This window comes from Rattus norvegicus, chromosome 3 (assembly GCF_036323735.1).
Source record: "Rattus norvegicus strain BN/NHsdMcwi chromosome 3, GRCr8, whole genome shotgun sequence".
Taxonomy (NCBI): domain Eukaryota; kingdom Metazoa; phylum Chordata; class Mammalia; order Rodentia; family Muridae; genus Rattus; species Rattus norvegicus.
The window spans coordinates 35308326-35322961 of record NC_086021.1 but is presented as its reverse complement, the minus strand read 5'-3'; positions in this window follow the sequence as shown (position 1 = coordinate 35322961).

Genomic DNA, 14636 nt, shown 5'->3' with positions numbered 1-14636 from the left:
CAATCGGCCGCGGCTCTTCGGAGGTCATCTCCGCCGCCCGTGCCCCATCCCCCAGCCCACGGGAGTGGGGACAAGGGAGGCAGCGGCCGGCCAACAGACCCACCAGCGAAGGGACCCCGAGTGGGATGTAGAAAGGACAGGGCAGGACAGGGTGTTGATCGGATGGGAAGGATCCGGAAGGGTGGCTGGACCAAGGTACACCAAGAGGGTCTCAAGACCCCGCCTCGACCAGGCCGGGCTAATTCCAACTTGTTGCCTCTGGCAGAGAGCCCAGGGGACCAGGGCGGCAATGCGAGCCCGGAGCTGAGTCCCGCGTCCCCTCCAGTCGCCAGCGCGCATCCCTTCGGGTCCGCGTCCATGACCGCGTGACCCGAAGCACGGGGAGCAGCCCGAGGCTCAGTTCCAGTCCCCAGAGCACGTCGGTTCCTTTCAGTGCGACTGGGCTTTGCTCCTCGATGCCAGGTTAGGTCATTGGGACCACAGCAGCGCAGACCGAATTCCAATCCTTAATGCCAGCGCTGGTCGTCCCAGGCCTCAGTGCCCCGGGCGCAGTCGGTCAGGCAGGGCCAACTCGATCGGTTCCCGCCCCTCCCGTCCCAGAGGCGCTAGGAAAAAAGAAGCCCATTGTTCGCAAAGAAATACATTTTGCCACCCCCCCCCCCCGAGAAAGCTCCTGTTTTGAACTTTAGAAGAAAGTCTCCTGCCCTTGCCCCTCACAGGGAGAGATTTGTCGTCCCAACCATCTCTAGGGCCTCAGAGCACCGCCTCCTCCCGAAACATCTGCCGGGGGAAAATCCACCCTGGAGGGCAGATCTTGCTGGCTTTAAGCCCCGAGAACTCATTAAAAAGATATTAGCGGCGGGGGCAGGTCCCGCGCAGGTATCGATCGACCGGAATGAGACCGAGCGGGGCTGGGGGCTGGGGTGCGGGGACAAGAAAGCGAAGAATGCGGCGGATCTGTGTCCGGAACCCCCACCTGGACACAGTTTTGTACACCCCGGCTCCGCGCTGCGGAGCCTCCTGCGGCTCCCTTGACGCCCCCAGCCGTCCTGGCCTCGCCGGCTCCTTCCAGCTCCTTGCCAGTGCCTGAGGCTACAGGCACTCCCCCACTCCGCCGGCTTTCAGGCTTCGCCCCAGCTTCCTCTGGCTCGCTCTGAGCTCCCGCCTTTCTGAAACCCTCTAGGCTTTGGCCACCCCCAAACCCGGTTTCTCTCTCCATCCCAAATGTGGCCCAGGAAATGCTCTCTTTATAGGGGCCCAGGTGTACTCCCTCCCGCTGGTTCCGGTAGCTCCAGGGCGCCCCCGCGGGCGCGGACAAAGGAGCGACGGACTGCCCAAACTGAATAGGAACTCTTGTCCGCAGGGCCGTCTTCAACCGATGTGAGTCGAGCAAGCCGCTGAGAGTTGGCTGTGGCCAGGAGAACAGAGATGGTAGTCTCCCTGTTAACCCCAAATTCACCCTAATTAGCCTCTGAGAACAGTGGGAGACAAAGGCGCGCCCACGTCGAGCCCGGAGCTGGCGCCTGGGCAGACAGGTGACTGGGTCTAGAGTTTCCTGGTGCACCCAGAGTTAGATGGGCTTCCTAGGGCTTTCCTACCCCCATACCCGTACCCCAATATCCTCTTCGGCCATCATCCTGGCTGTCCACTGGAAGGACCCTGGAGGAGGCTGGGAAACCAGGTGAAGCAATGATAGACTGACCCAGGCTTCTTTCTGGAGGCAGAGGGCGCAGAGGTGGGGAGAGAGACTGAGGCAGAGACAGACAAAGTGAACATCTGAGACTCTCGGACACCAGACTGGATGGAGGGAGCAAGAAAGCCAGGACTAAGCCCATCTGGAGTCAGAGGGTCCGCTGAGAAGTAAGGGCTTCAGACACAAAATGGGGGTATTGGCAAAAAGATGCTACAGGAAAGAAGCAGAGAGGGAAAGATGAGGAGGAGACTGGATGCCCTGGAGTCAAGGTGGCAGCCATCAATAGGGACCAAGGACCCCTTCCCACCCCACTCACACCCCCGTTCTCCCAGAGTCCTTTTTCCACACCCATCCCCTCTAACTCCCATCACCTCAACCTTCCTAGTTTGTTTTTTCAAGTAGCTTCCCTGATGGGCTTCCAGTTTCTAGGTCAGCCTCCCTGCAGTCGCCCAACCCCCCCCCCCCCCCCCAGAGCAGAAGGCTGGGGAGGAGGAACGGCCTGAGCCCCTACCATCTGCCTCACCTGCTCCCTGGGAATGAGAGAGGCCTCGGGTTACTTCTTTTTTTGTGTCTGGTCCTGGACAGCTTGGAGCTTCCAGGGCAAAACCGGCCCTTGATCTCTCGGAATAAGCTCACAGGAGGGCGCACCCTGGTGATCCAGGAATGCGGAGCAGCCTGCCTTAGGCAACTCTGGTGGTCCTATCCCTTGCTCTTCAGGGTCTGACACATACTAGGTGCTGTGTCTCTAGATGACAGATGGTTCTATTTGTCGTGCTGGTGCTTCTTGGCTTCATCCACAGAGTGGAAACAATAACCTTCCCTTTCATGAAACCTTTGGTACCCTGACCAAGCTTAGGCTCCAGCAACACAGTGGACACTGAAGAGATACCCGGCTGTTCCTCCTAATTCTGCTCTCCTCCCCAGGGATCCTTTGGGAAGCTGTAGGGAAATGCTCAGGGAATTTCAGGTGTGCATTCCAGCTCAGCTCTTGTAGATTCCACCAAGAAAAGAACCAAGGCAGCTACTTCCCCTGTATCTTCATCGAAAAATACGAATAAGGAAAGAGTCGCCACCTGAGAATGGCAGCCAAGCAGTAAGGAGTGGTCAGAACGAAAGCCCCCAGAACAACAGTGTAATTAATGGTTGGTAAGCACCGGTACTATTTTAAGCACTTGACCTGACTCAGGTCATCCTCATACCAAAGTAACCGACCGCTGTGACAAGGCACAGAAGATTATGTATTTCTGGAATATTCCATAGATGGAAAGTATCATCAAGTGTGTTACACTGAAGCAACAACCACAAATGCTGGTTCCGCCAGGAAGGGAAGGTTTGCAGCCAAGCCTGACAACTTGAGCTGACCCCTGGGATACACGTGGTGTAAGGAGAGAACCGACTCCCTCAGGTTGTTCTTTGACATACATTCATACACAAACAGAATAAACATTTTATTTAAAAATATTGTTATTTGTGCATGTGTTCGTTTATCACTTTGTATCTCTTTTTCTCTGTGTGTGTGTGCCTGTCTGTCTGTCTCTCTCTCTGTGTGTCTGTGTGTGCGTGTCTGTGTGTGTGTCTGTGTGTGTGTGTCTGTGTGTGTGTCTGTGTGTGTGTCTGTGTGTGTGTGTCTGTGTGTGTGTCTGTGTGTGTGTGTCTGTGTGTGTGTGTCTGTGTGTGTGTGTCTGTGTGTGTGTCTGTGTGTCTGTGTGTGTGTCTGTGTGTGTGTGTCTGTGTGTGTGTCTGTGTGTGTGTGTCTGTGTGTGTGTGTCTGTGTGTGTGTGTCTGTGTGTGTGTCTGTGTGTCTGTGTGTGTGTCTGTGTGTGTCTGTGTGTGTGTGTCTGTGTGTGTGTCTATGTGTGTCTGTGTGTGTGTCTGTGTGTCTGTGTGTGTGTCTATGTGTGTCTGTGTGTGTGTCTGTGTGTCTGTGTGTGTGTCTCTGTGTGTGTGTGTGTCTGTGTGTGTGTGTGTGTCTCCGTGTGTGCCTGCCGAGGTCAGAGACATCTGAGTCCCTTGCAGCTCGAGCTGCAGCAGGCAGTTGTGAGATGCCTGATGCAGTAGTGCGTGCCTTTATTCACAGAACTCAGGAGACAGAGGCAGAGAGCTTTGTGAGTTTGAGGCCAACCTCGTCTACACAGTGAGTTCCAGGACAAAAAAAAAATCTATATGCGAGACCTTATCTCAAACAAGCAAAAAAAAAGATTTTTTTATTACTTTTAATTATACATACATGTACGTGTCTATGTGTGGGTATGTGCACAGATGCCAGTGGAGACCAGAGATTGGTATTGGAACCCAAATATGGGTCCTTTGGAACTGCAGTAAAAGTGCTAAGCCAGTGGCCTGAGGTTGAGCTTCACATCCCAAAGTGGAAGGAGACAGGAGAGGGCAGGCTTTGGAAACCCGTACTCTAATTTGCACATACACATACACCCACCCCTCATGGCCTGTTCGAGCACACACACACACACACCTCACACACACAAACACCTCATGACCTATTCACACACACACACACACACCTCATGGCCTATTCACACACACACACACACACACCTCACACACACATACACCTCATGGCCTGTTCACACATACACACACATACACACACACCCACACACCTCATGGCCTATTCACACACACCTCACACACACATACACCTCATGGCCTGTTCACACACACCTCACACACACATATACCTCATGGCCTATTCACACACACACACACACACACCTCACACACACATATACCTCATGGCCTATTCACACACACACACACACATTCACACACACCTCACACACACATACACCTCATGGCCTATTCACACACACACACACACACACCTCACACACACATACACCTCATGGCCTATTCACACACACACACACATACACACACACCTCACACACACATACACCTCATAGCCTATTCACACACACACACACACACACACCTCACACACACCCCTTATGGCCTGTTCTCTGTCTCTGTCTCTGTCTCTCTGTCTCTGTCTGTCTCTCTCTCTCTCTCTCTCTCTCACACACACACACACACACACCTACACACACACACACACACCTCATGGCCTATTCACACTCACATACATACACACATTGCACACATGCATCATACACACATCATACACACACATCATATACATCATACATACACACCACAGACATATCATATACACACACAATCACACACTCAAAGGCCCACAGATTCCCATCTATTTCCACAGTCTGTGATGTGAGAAATTAACCCCTTGTTTGCAGTAGGCATCACTGTTAGGTTGCTTGAGGGTCAGAATGGTTCCTAGGTGACACTTTTCAGAGCTCTGCCATTCAGTTTCCCATTCTTTGAGATAGAAACAGCCATTATAGTGACTACTTTTGTGCAGTGGGATGAGGATGGTTTGAGATGAGCTATGTCAGTTCCTAGCAAGTATTAATTAGGTTAATTATAACCAAGTTATAATTGTGTTAGTATTACTGCTGTCCTTTTTCATTCCAGCCACTTTATTTTTTATTTTCATGTGTGTATGTCAAGTGTATGGGTGCATGTGCACTCGTGTGCATGTGCAGGTGGAGGCCCAAGGTCCATGTTTGGAATCAGCCTCGATCACTCTTCCACTTTCAATGAGGCAAAATCTGTCAGCCAAAGCCAGAGCTTGCCAACACAACACCTCCAGGCTGGTCAGTCTCCCAGCTTACCCTGTCTATCTCTGAAATGATAGAATGCCACACCCACATCACAGCTGTGTGGGCTCTGGAGATGCAAACTTTGGTCCTCACACCAGGAGAGTGAGTGCTTCACCAACTGAGCCATCCCCTCTAACACCTCAGTACCCTCCATCTCTGCTCAGGGCCTCAGACTTTCCTGAATCCCTGCCTCCAGGAAGCTCTCCCTGCTGTAAGAGCCGGCAGCTTTCTAGCCGCCTCTCTCCTGTTTCCCGGACTGTCTGCAGAACCCAGGACAGCCCAGGAGGGCTGCTGCTCTCTGAGAAGTAGCCATGCCTCTGAGGGAAATGTCCCCATCACCCCCACCTTATTGAAGAGGAAATTGCAGCTTGGCCAGGAAAATGAACACCCTCCCAACCCAAGCCCCTCCATGCTCTTTTGACTGCCTACAGTCTAGAGAGTACCATCCTACCCTCCCCTCTACCCGAGCCTAATGCTCTCAACCACTGAGTCATCAAAAAACAAGTGTCAAACTGGCCTAGATAGAGAGATATTGATTGATTGGCTTTCTTCAGCACCGGGGCTCCAATTCAGGCCTTATATGTAATGCGCTCATACAAGCCTCGCGCTGACTCTCCTCAGCTGCTATTGAATTCCCGGTGTCCAGGAAGACACAAGTTCATTTCAGAACCTTCTGGGTATTCCAGATTCCCCATGCATCATTCATTTGTCTTAATTAAGCAAATGTCTGCTGCATCCCCATGGTGGATCTGGCTGCTTTGGGGACATGGAGCCAGGACAAGGCATTCCCAAGTCCAACAGGCTGGCAGCGTCTGAGAATCAGTCCTTACTCAGGGATGCCAGGTCTGTCAGTCAAGGCTAGATCGGGAATATGGCCAATTGCACTAGCTAGCTCGCCCTGGAGACCTTCAGGGGATATGGGTGGAGTCTTCAGCGCCTACTGAGAACTTGGGCTGATTTGTCCTATCCGAGCTCCAAAGGGCAAAAAAGGACCACTTGGACTAGTCCTAGAGGTCTGCAGGATAAAAGGACAGTTTAGTGCCCAATGCCCAGGTAGGGCTGAGGCAGCTTGCCTGGGTCTGGAAATCCACATGGAATGTCTTTTTCTTTCTTTCTTTCTTTCTTTCTTTTTTTTTTTTTTTTTTGATTCTTTTTTTCGGAGCTGGGGACCGAACCCAGGGCCTTGCGCTTCCTAGGCAAGCGCTCTACCACTGAGCTAAATCCCCAACCCCTTTTTCTTTCTTTTTGATGAACGTGTGTGTGTGTGTGTGTGTGTGTGTGTGTGTGTGTGTGTGTGTGTTTGCATGTGTTTACATATATATGTATGTGAGCACACTAGCTGTCTTCACACACACCAGAAGAGGGCATCACATCCCATTACAGATGGCTGTGAGCCACCACGTGGTTGCTGGGATTTGAACTCAGGACCTCTGGAAGAGCAGTCAGTGCTCTTAACCACCGAGCCATCTCTCCAGCCCCCAATTGTGTATATTTTTATGTGCTTGTTTCTATGTATGCTTAGGTGCACACGCATGTGCAAGTGGGCGTGGTGACCAAAGGCCAACAGTCGATGCTCTTCCTCAGGCATGACTCCAATTTTTTTGAATTTTGGCTCTTTGGGTGTTTGTTCATTTGTTTTTCTCTTTGTAGCCCTGGGTGCCCTGGAATTTGCTCTGTAACCCAGGCTGGCCTTGAACTCACAAAGTAAACCTCCCTCAATCCTCTTTTGAGACATGGTCCTTCCCTGGCCTGGAGCTCACCAATTAGGTTAGACGCACTGACCAGTGAGCCTAAGGGTCCTTGTGTTTCCACCTCATCAGTACTGAGATTCCCGTGTCCAACCCCACACGCTTTGTAAAATAATCGTTACTTTTTTTTTTAATATTTAGAGTGTTAATATGTGTGCTAGTGAGCAGACTTGCAGCATATGAACATGTCAGAGGTCAGAGGGCAGCTCATAGGAGGGAGTCAGTTCTACCAGGTCTATCTCTAGAATGGAAGCTAGGTCGCTAGGTGGAGTGACATCACTGACTCCCTGAGCGGTCTTGCTGCTGTCTTTCACGTGACTTCTGAAAATTTAGGTTTTCATTCTGTATACGCAGAGTCTCCCCGCAAAGGCTCGCATGTTGGAGGCTAGCTCTCCCAGGAAGTATCCAGAGGGGTCTCTTGGGAAGTAACCAAATCATGAAGGTGCTAACCTTATCCATAGGCTGACGATGAGTTATTCTGTGTAGTCCAGGCTATCCCGGAACTCACTCTGTAGACCAGGCTGGCCTCGAACTCACAGAGATTCACCTGCCTCTGCCTCCCCGAGTGCTGGGACTGAAGGTATGCGCCACCATGCCCAGTTCCCAGGGGTACATCACGTCCCCAGGTGCTCCCGCCTCTCTAGGGTTCTGTTCCCTGGCTCCTGTGACAGTCTCTTCCACCATCTTGCTTCTGCCATCCATGGGACCCTGAAAGCAGTGGCACAGCAACATGGGGTGAGCCCTCTGAAAGCGTAGCCCCAAATCAAACTTCCCCTCTCCTCTTTCATTTGTGTCAAAGGTTTTGTTGCAGTGAAAAACTGACCCCTGACACAGAGTGGCCGCAGGAGTTGATGGGGGTGGTGACCTGCTGCCTTTGGTCAAAGTCTCATGGAAAACAGACACTATGTCTTTGCTCCAGGCATTAAAAGAGCTGGGTGTCCATCCTCAGAGCAAGCAAGAAGAATCTAAAAGTGACTATTTATCATCAACATCACCATCATCATCATGACCACCACCACCACCACCATCATCATCACCATCACCATCACCACCATCATCATCACCATCATCCCCATCACCATCACCACCACCACCACCACCACCACCATCATCATCACCATCATCATCATCATCACCACCATCATCCCCATCACCACCATCATCCCCATCACCATCACCACCACCATCACCACCACCACCACCATCATCACCACCACCACCACCACCATCATCACCACCACCACCATCATCATCATCACCATCATCACCACCACCACCATCATCATCACCACCATCATCATCCCCATCACCACCATCATCACTATCATCATCGACTAACCAGACTGAATCTGTGGGGCAAACTCCATCCTGGCGCACTCAGGGCAAGAAACCCGGCCAACCCCATCGGCTCTCTGGAGCCACTTTCTTTCTTTTTCTTCCCTCTTCCCCCTTTTCTTTTTCCTTTTTGACAGGGGGCCTTACTAGCTCTGGCTGTCCTGGAACTCACTCTGTAGACCGGGCTGGGCTCGAACTCAGAGATCCGCCTGCTCCTGCCTCCTGAGTGCTGGAACCAAAGGTGTGCACGACCACACCAGGCTAAAGTCACATTTTTTTTCTTTTTTAAAGATTTATTTATTTTATGTATGTGAGTTACACTGTAGCTGTCTTCAGACACACCAGAAGAGGGCATCAGATCTCATTACAGATGGTTGTGAGCCACCATGTGGTTGCTGGGAATTGAACTCAGGACCTCTGGAAGAGCAGCCAGTGCTCTTAACCACTGAGCCATCTCTCCAGCCAACCTCCATTTTCTTTTAAAAAACAAATTATTGTGGGCTGGAGAGATGGTTCAGTGTTTAAGGATCCAGGCTTAATTTCAAGTACCCACATGTCAGCTCACAATATGTCTGTATGTATAGACATACATGCAGGCAAAACACCAATGCATATAGATAAAAACTGGAACTGGAGTTACAGACTATTGCGAGCCACCATGTAGATGCTGGAAATCAAACCCAGGTTCTCTGCAAGAGCTCTAACCACCGAGCTATCTCTCCAGCCCCTCTAGAGTTACTTGTTGAGAACAAGTGAACTGTAAATCCGGGGGCCAGTGGGTGGCGGTTCTGCAATGGGGTCCAGAGCCTGGCATCTGTTTGGCAAACACTCTAACACCAAGCTGCCTCTCTAGCCTTTTCTTTTCTTTTTTTTTTTTTAATTTGGACAGGGTTTCTCTGTGCAGCCCTGGCTGTCCTGGAACTTGATCTGTAGACCAGACTGTCCTCAAACTCAAAAGATCCACCTGCCTCTGCCTCCCAGGCGCTGGGAGTAAAGACCGATGATGTCACCACACCGTGCTGGCCTCTTTTCTTCTTAGGCCTTTATTTTAATTTTGAGACAAAGTCTTGCTACATTTCCCAGGCTGGCCTCAAAATGATGTATGTAGCCCAGATAAACCTTGATTTCCAGTCTCGTCTCTGAAGCAGCTGGGATTCCAGGTCTGGGCCACCAGGTCAGGTTTTCAACAGCGATTTTGGCGGACAGCTGGAGGCTATCAGGAACCTATCAGGTTCCAGCTGAAGACAGTCACCTCTGCAGGGGAGGTGGTCCTTGGGAAATCCATTCAGAGAAGGAGCAGGAGGCAGAGAAAGATCAGCAGCAGCAACCCCGCAGCTGCCCAGGTCGTCCCCTCAGATGGGTATGTCAACTGAAGATGGCAGAAGACTCTGTCTCTCCATGTCGCCAGCCTACTGACCAGAATGCAGCTGAAACCTTTGGACAGACTCCTGGAAGGGTGCAAGGAGACAGGCCCGCGGGTAGGAGAGACTGACTGGGTTAGACCTGAGCACCCTCAGTCACAGCACACAGGGAGCCAGGCCATCAAGCAGGTAAACACTAGGTTACCCAGAAAAGGCTCACTGACTTCAGCTCTGAGTTCCGACTCATCAGGTGTACCAGAGGTGAGGGGGAAACGCAGTCTGAGGAGGCAAGGCTGTGATGGCAGTCTGACTCGGATATGACAGCTGCCTGGAGGTGCGGGACAGGGGTTTAAAATAATCGTGATGGATAAGGGAAGGGATCTACGAGAGGATGTGGAGTGGGTGGGCGTTGGAAGCAGGGAGGTGCAGTTCACAAAAGGGATCTGAACAAAATCTAAGGAGGCTTTGCGTCATCTCACAAGCTTGGGGTGGCTTTGGTGAGACCGTAATCACAACAGACCCTGTGTGGTGAAGAGCGGAAGCGTCCAAGGTGTGTCAGCAGACGCTGTGGCAGAAGGAGGGGCAGAGGGCAAATGAGGCAGAGAGACAACAGAGGACCCAGGACAAAGGGGTGAGTTCTGAAGAGACAGCAGGGCAGCGTGGGAGTATCAGGAACATCAGGGGACAGAAGATGGATCGAGCTAAGACACGGTCAGTGCCAGGCAGGGCATCACCCATCTGTGATCCCGGCACCTGGGAGGCAGAGGCAGGAGGATCAGGAATTGAGAGCCAACCTGGCTTCCACAAGGTATTTGAAGAGAGCCTGGTTGTAAGAACATAAAAATGAGAATGGGGCTGAGGTGGGGAGGCCTGGGGACTTAGCTCAGTTGGTCAGGGGCTTCTCTAGCATGCAAGAAACCCCGGGTTCCATCTCAGTACCACACAAGTCAGCTGTGGTGGTGCATGGCTGAGCTCCTAGCACTGGAGTGTCGAGGCAGGAGGCACAGGAGTTGAAGGTGGTTGGTGGCTATAAGTTGTTTGAGACAGGCCCTGGCTACACGAGCCCAAGGGGAGGAAGGAAGGAAGGAAGGAAGGATGGAAGGAAGGAAGGAAGGAAGGGAGGAAAGGAGGGAGGGAGGGAGGGAGGGAGGGAGGGAGGGAGGGAGGAAGGATGAGCAAGGGCCCGAGTGATGACAAAAATGATGGTTGAAAATTCTCAAAAATTAATGGCAGACAGCAAAGCAGAAACCTTGCAGAAGATGCCTTTAATTCCAGCCCTTGGTAGGCAGAGGCAGGTGGATCTCTATGAATTCAGGGCCGACCACATCTACATAGCTAGTTCCAGGCCAGCCAGGGTTACATAAAGAGAACCTGTCTCAAACAAACCAAAAGGGAGGAAAAGAGATAGAGGCCAAGTAGGGGCTACGGGGATAAGGGCGTGACATGAGTGACTGTATACAGGTCACTTCTGAGTACTGTTCAGCGTGGTTATGATTCTGAGCAGGGAGGCAAGCAGAGCCCTCCTTGACAACAGAGTGGGATGCTTACCTTGTTGCCTTGGCAACGCTGATGAAACTGATTCCAAGCACTCACCTATGTGGGAGAGACTTGCTTCCAACTGGAACAGCTAACTCAGTAGTTAAGCCAGGTCTAAGCAGGTTCCTCACGCAGTGAGGTAATGAAGGGTGGTTTGTTTTTCCAGTCTCCAGGACTGAGCACAGCTCCTGGAAGGCGGCTGCAGCTCAGAAATGCTAACTGTGGCTTCAGTCACACCAAAGGCCACGGTGAGTTCCTCTCCCCAAGGCCTTGCCTCTGGCGTCTCACCGGTCATGGGATTCAGTGATGAATTTAGGGTGCAGTTTTGCTAATGCAGGTGTATGGATTCTCCACAAAGTATTAGGGGATCCAAGTATTGGTGTAGTGCAAGAAGGATGGACGATGCGTGCAAGCATTGCGAAGTTCATTCTAGGAATGCAAGGCTGGTTTAACCCTTGAAAACCAATCTCATTAATATTCAAGTATCCCAGTGCAAAAGGAGAGACCGTGTGATGATCTCTAGATGCAGTGTGGGGTTGCGGGGGGAGACATTTGAGAAAGTTGGCAAAGGTTTATGATGAAACCCTTGGCAGACTAGAGACATCAGGAGCTTCTTATCTGATGAAAGGTATGTGCAGGCAACACACAGCTGGCATAATTAATGGTGAGTTATTGAAAGCAGTCCTCTGAGATCACGCACAAGCACAGGCTGCCCACTCTCACCACTCTTATCGACCACATACTGGAGGGCTTGGCTGGTGTAGCCAGTGAGAGGGGGCGGGTGGGGTACAGACAGATGGAGAACCAGTGTGACTGTGACTGTGGGAAAGTCAAGTGTGCAGGGCTGTTAGGATTAAGACATGATATTGGGGGCACTTAACAGTAGAGTGCTGGTCTACCTCATCCAAAGTCGGGGTCCAGTCCTTAAGACTGCTAGGAAGAAAAAAAAAAGGAGGGTGGGAGAAAGCATTAAAAAATGAATTTAGGGGGCTGGAGAGTTGGCTCAGTGGTTAAGAGCACTAGCTGCTCTTCCAGAGGTCCTGAGTTCAATTCCCAGCAACCACATGGTGGCTCACAACCTTCTGTAATGGGATCTGATGCCCTCTTCTGGTGTGTCTGAAGACAGCAACAGTGTGCTCATATACATAACATAAATCTTTTTTTTTTTTTTAAAGAAGTGAATTTAGCTGAGCAGTGGTGGTACATGTCTTTGATCCCAGAACTCTCAGGAGGCAGAGGCAGGGGGATCTCTGAATTCAAGGCCAGCCTGGTCTACAGAGCTAGTTCTAGGATAGCCAGGGTCGTGCAGAGAAACCCTGTCTTTAAAAAACAAAACGAACCCCAACTAGCTATCCAAACAAAAGTGAATTTGATGAGGAGGCTGAGGCAAGTGGGTCCCTTCGTTTGTGGTGACCCTGTTCTACGTGGGTTCAGCACAGCCAGGGCTACATCAAAAACCCTGTCTTCAAGTAACAAAGCAAAACAATAACAACAACAAAAAAACAAATTTGAGGGCTGCTGCCCTGCTGCAAAGGTGGCAGGCTGATGTCACTAGAAAGCCCAGTGCAGAACGGCAGCCTTCCGTTATCCATGAGGCTTTGAGTTTTCTCAGTGTGTGGGTTCCCGGACCCCACACCCTACCCCTGCAGAATGTCAGGCAGCCTTGGTGAGATTTCAGGTTCAGTTTCTTTGCTCTGGATAAGAACCCATTCTTATAAGTACCTGAGATTTCTGGGATGTCTCCCCATGCTAATGAGGCATCTCAGTACCTTAGTTTTGTCACCCTGGATATTCCTACCCCCTTCCCCAAAATTATATAATCCTTCATTCACCCCAGGTAAAGTTGATCTGTCTCCCTGAAGCTGGTCCTAGCACTCACAGGCCATCTGAAACCCTGTTTGTCAACCCTGCTCCCTTCCTCCTCCTTGTGGGCCGGTGCCCAAGGACCCCTAGGAGAAAGGAAACCCACAGAGGACTTAAGTGTGATCCCCAGAATAAATATTAATGAAGAGGAAGGGTGGGAGGAGGGAGAGGAGGGGAAGCCACTGTTAGGTCAGTAAGCACAGTAGCACACTTTTGTAACCCCGGCCCTAGAGAGGCATAGACAGACAGACCCTGAGGGTTCCCTGGCCAACTAGTCAAGCCACTTGGCAAGTTCCAGGGCAGGGAGAGAGAGTCAAGAGAAACAATCATTAAAAAGGCGGCTGGTGGACCGGTGAAATCTCAGCGGGTCAAGACATTTGCTGCCTGGACTGACAACCTGAGTTCAGTCTCTGGAGCCCTGGGGTGGAAGGGGAGAACCCACTCCTGTAAGGTGTCCTCTGGCACCACGAAGGCCTTTCTTGACACGTGTGCCCCCTCCAACTAATAAATACAAGTAAAGAAGGTGGGGAGTGCCTAAGGAACAACACCCGAACTGTTAAATTTATAGATAGATAGACGTGAAAATTAGATATAATACGGCTGTACCATAAAGCACTATAATTAAAGACAGAATAAAAGAAGGGGCCATCTGCTCATGGGAGGAAAAGTCAGTGTCCAGCAGCTCCTTCCCAAACTGAGTTACAGGTTAGCAAATCCAATATAATCCCAGCAAGTTTTATTTTTTAAAAAGATTAAAGATTTATTTTTATTTTACACGTGCTTGCTGTATGTGTGGGCGTTATGTATGTCTGTATGTGTGTATGGTTTGCTTTGCTCCGCCTCTCCATTCTTCGCTAACGACACGCATGGATTGGTTCGCCTTGCATTTCGTTGCTGAGTCCCACTTGTGACGACGCCACAGAGAGAAACTTGCCGGAGAACTGCTCATGAGGTTCCTCTGGCTTCTTGCTGTTTCTGAGAGTCTCGAGGTTTCTTCAGGATTGAACTACAGCTGCTGGTTCATGCGTGCGTGGTGTCCTTGTGTCCTAATAACTTTTCTCTTCGACCTCTGGCGGGTCATGGGCAGGAGGAGTGGCCGTGTGCTTATTAAAATAGGTGGTAGGAATTTATGCCTACCTGGTTCAGTATGTGAAATGCTTGTTCTGCAAGGGTGAAAACATGAGTTGTGAACCCTAATGCCCACATAAAAGTTGGCCACACCTAGGGAGACCCTACTGGACATGGTAATAAACTGCACCTCAAGTTCTTGTCTTTGTACCCATAACTCAGTGCATCTCTCAACCCTCATCAGAGAAGCCTCCTGGGGTAGCAGATACTGACTAAAACAGAAGCCAACCAGTCAACATGCAGGAAGCAAGAGACTGGAGTGCTCAGCTCTAAA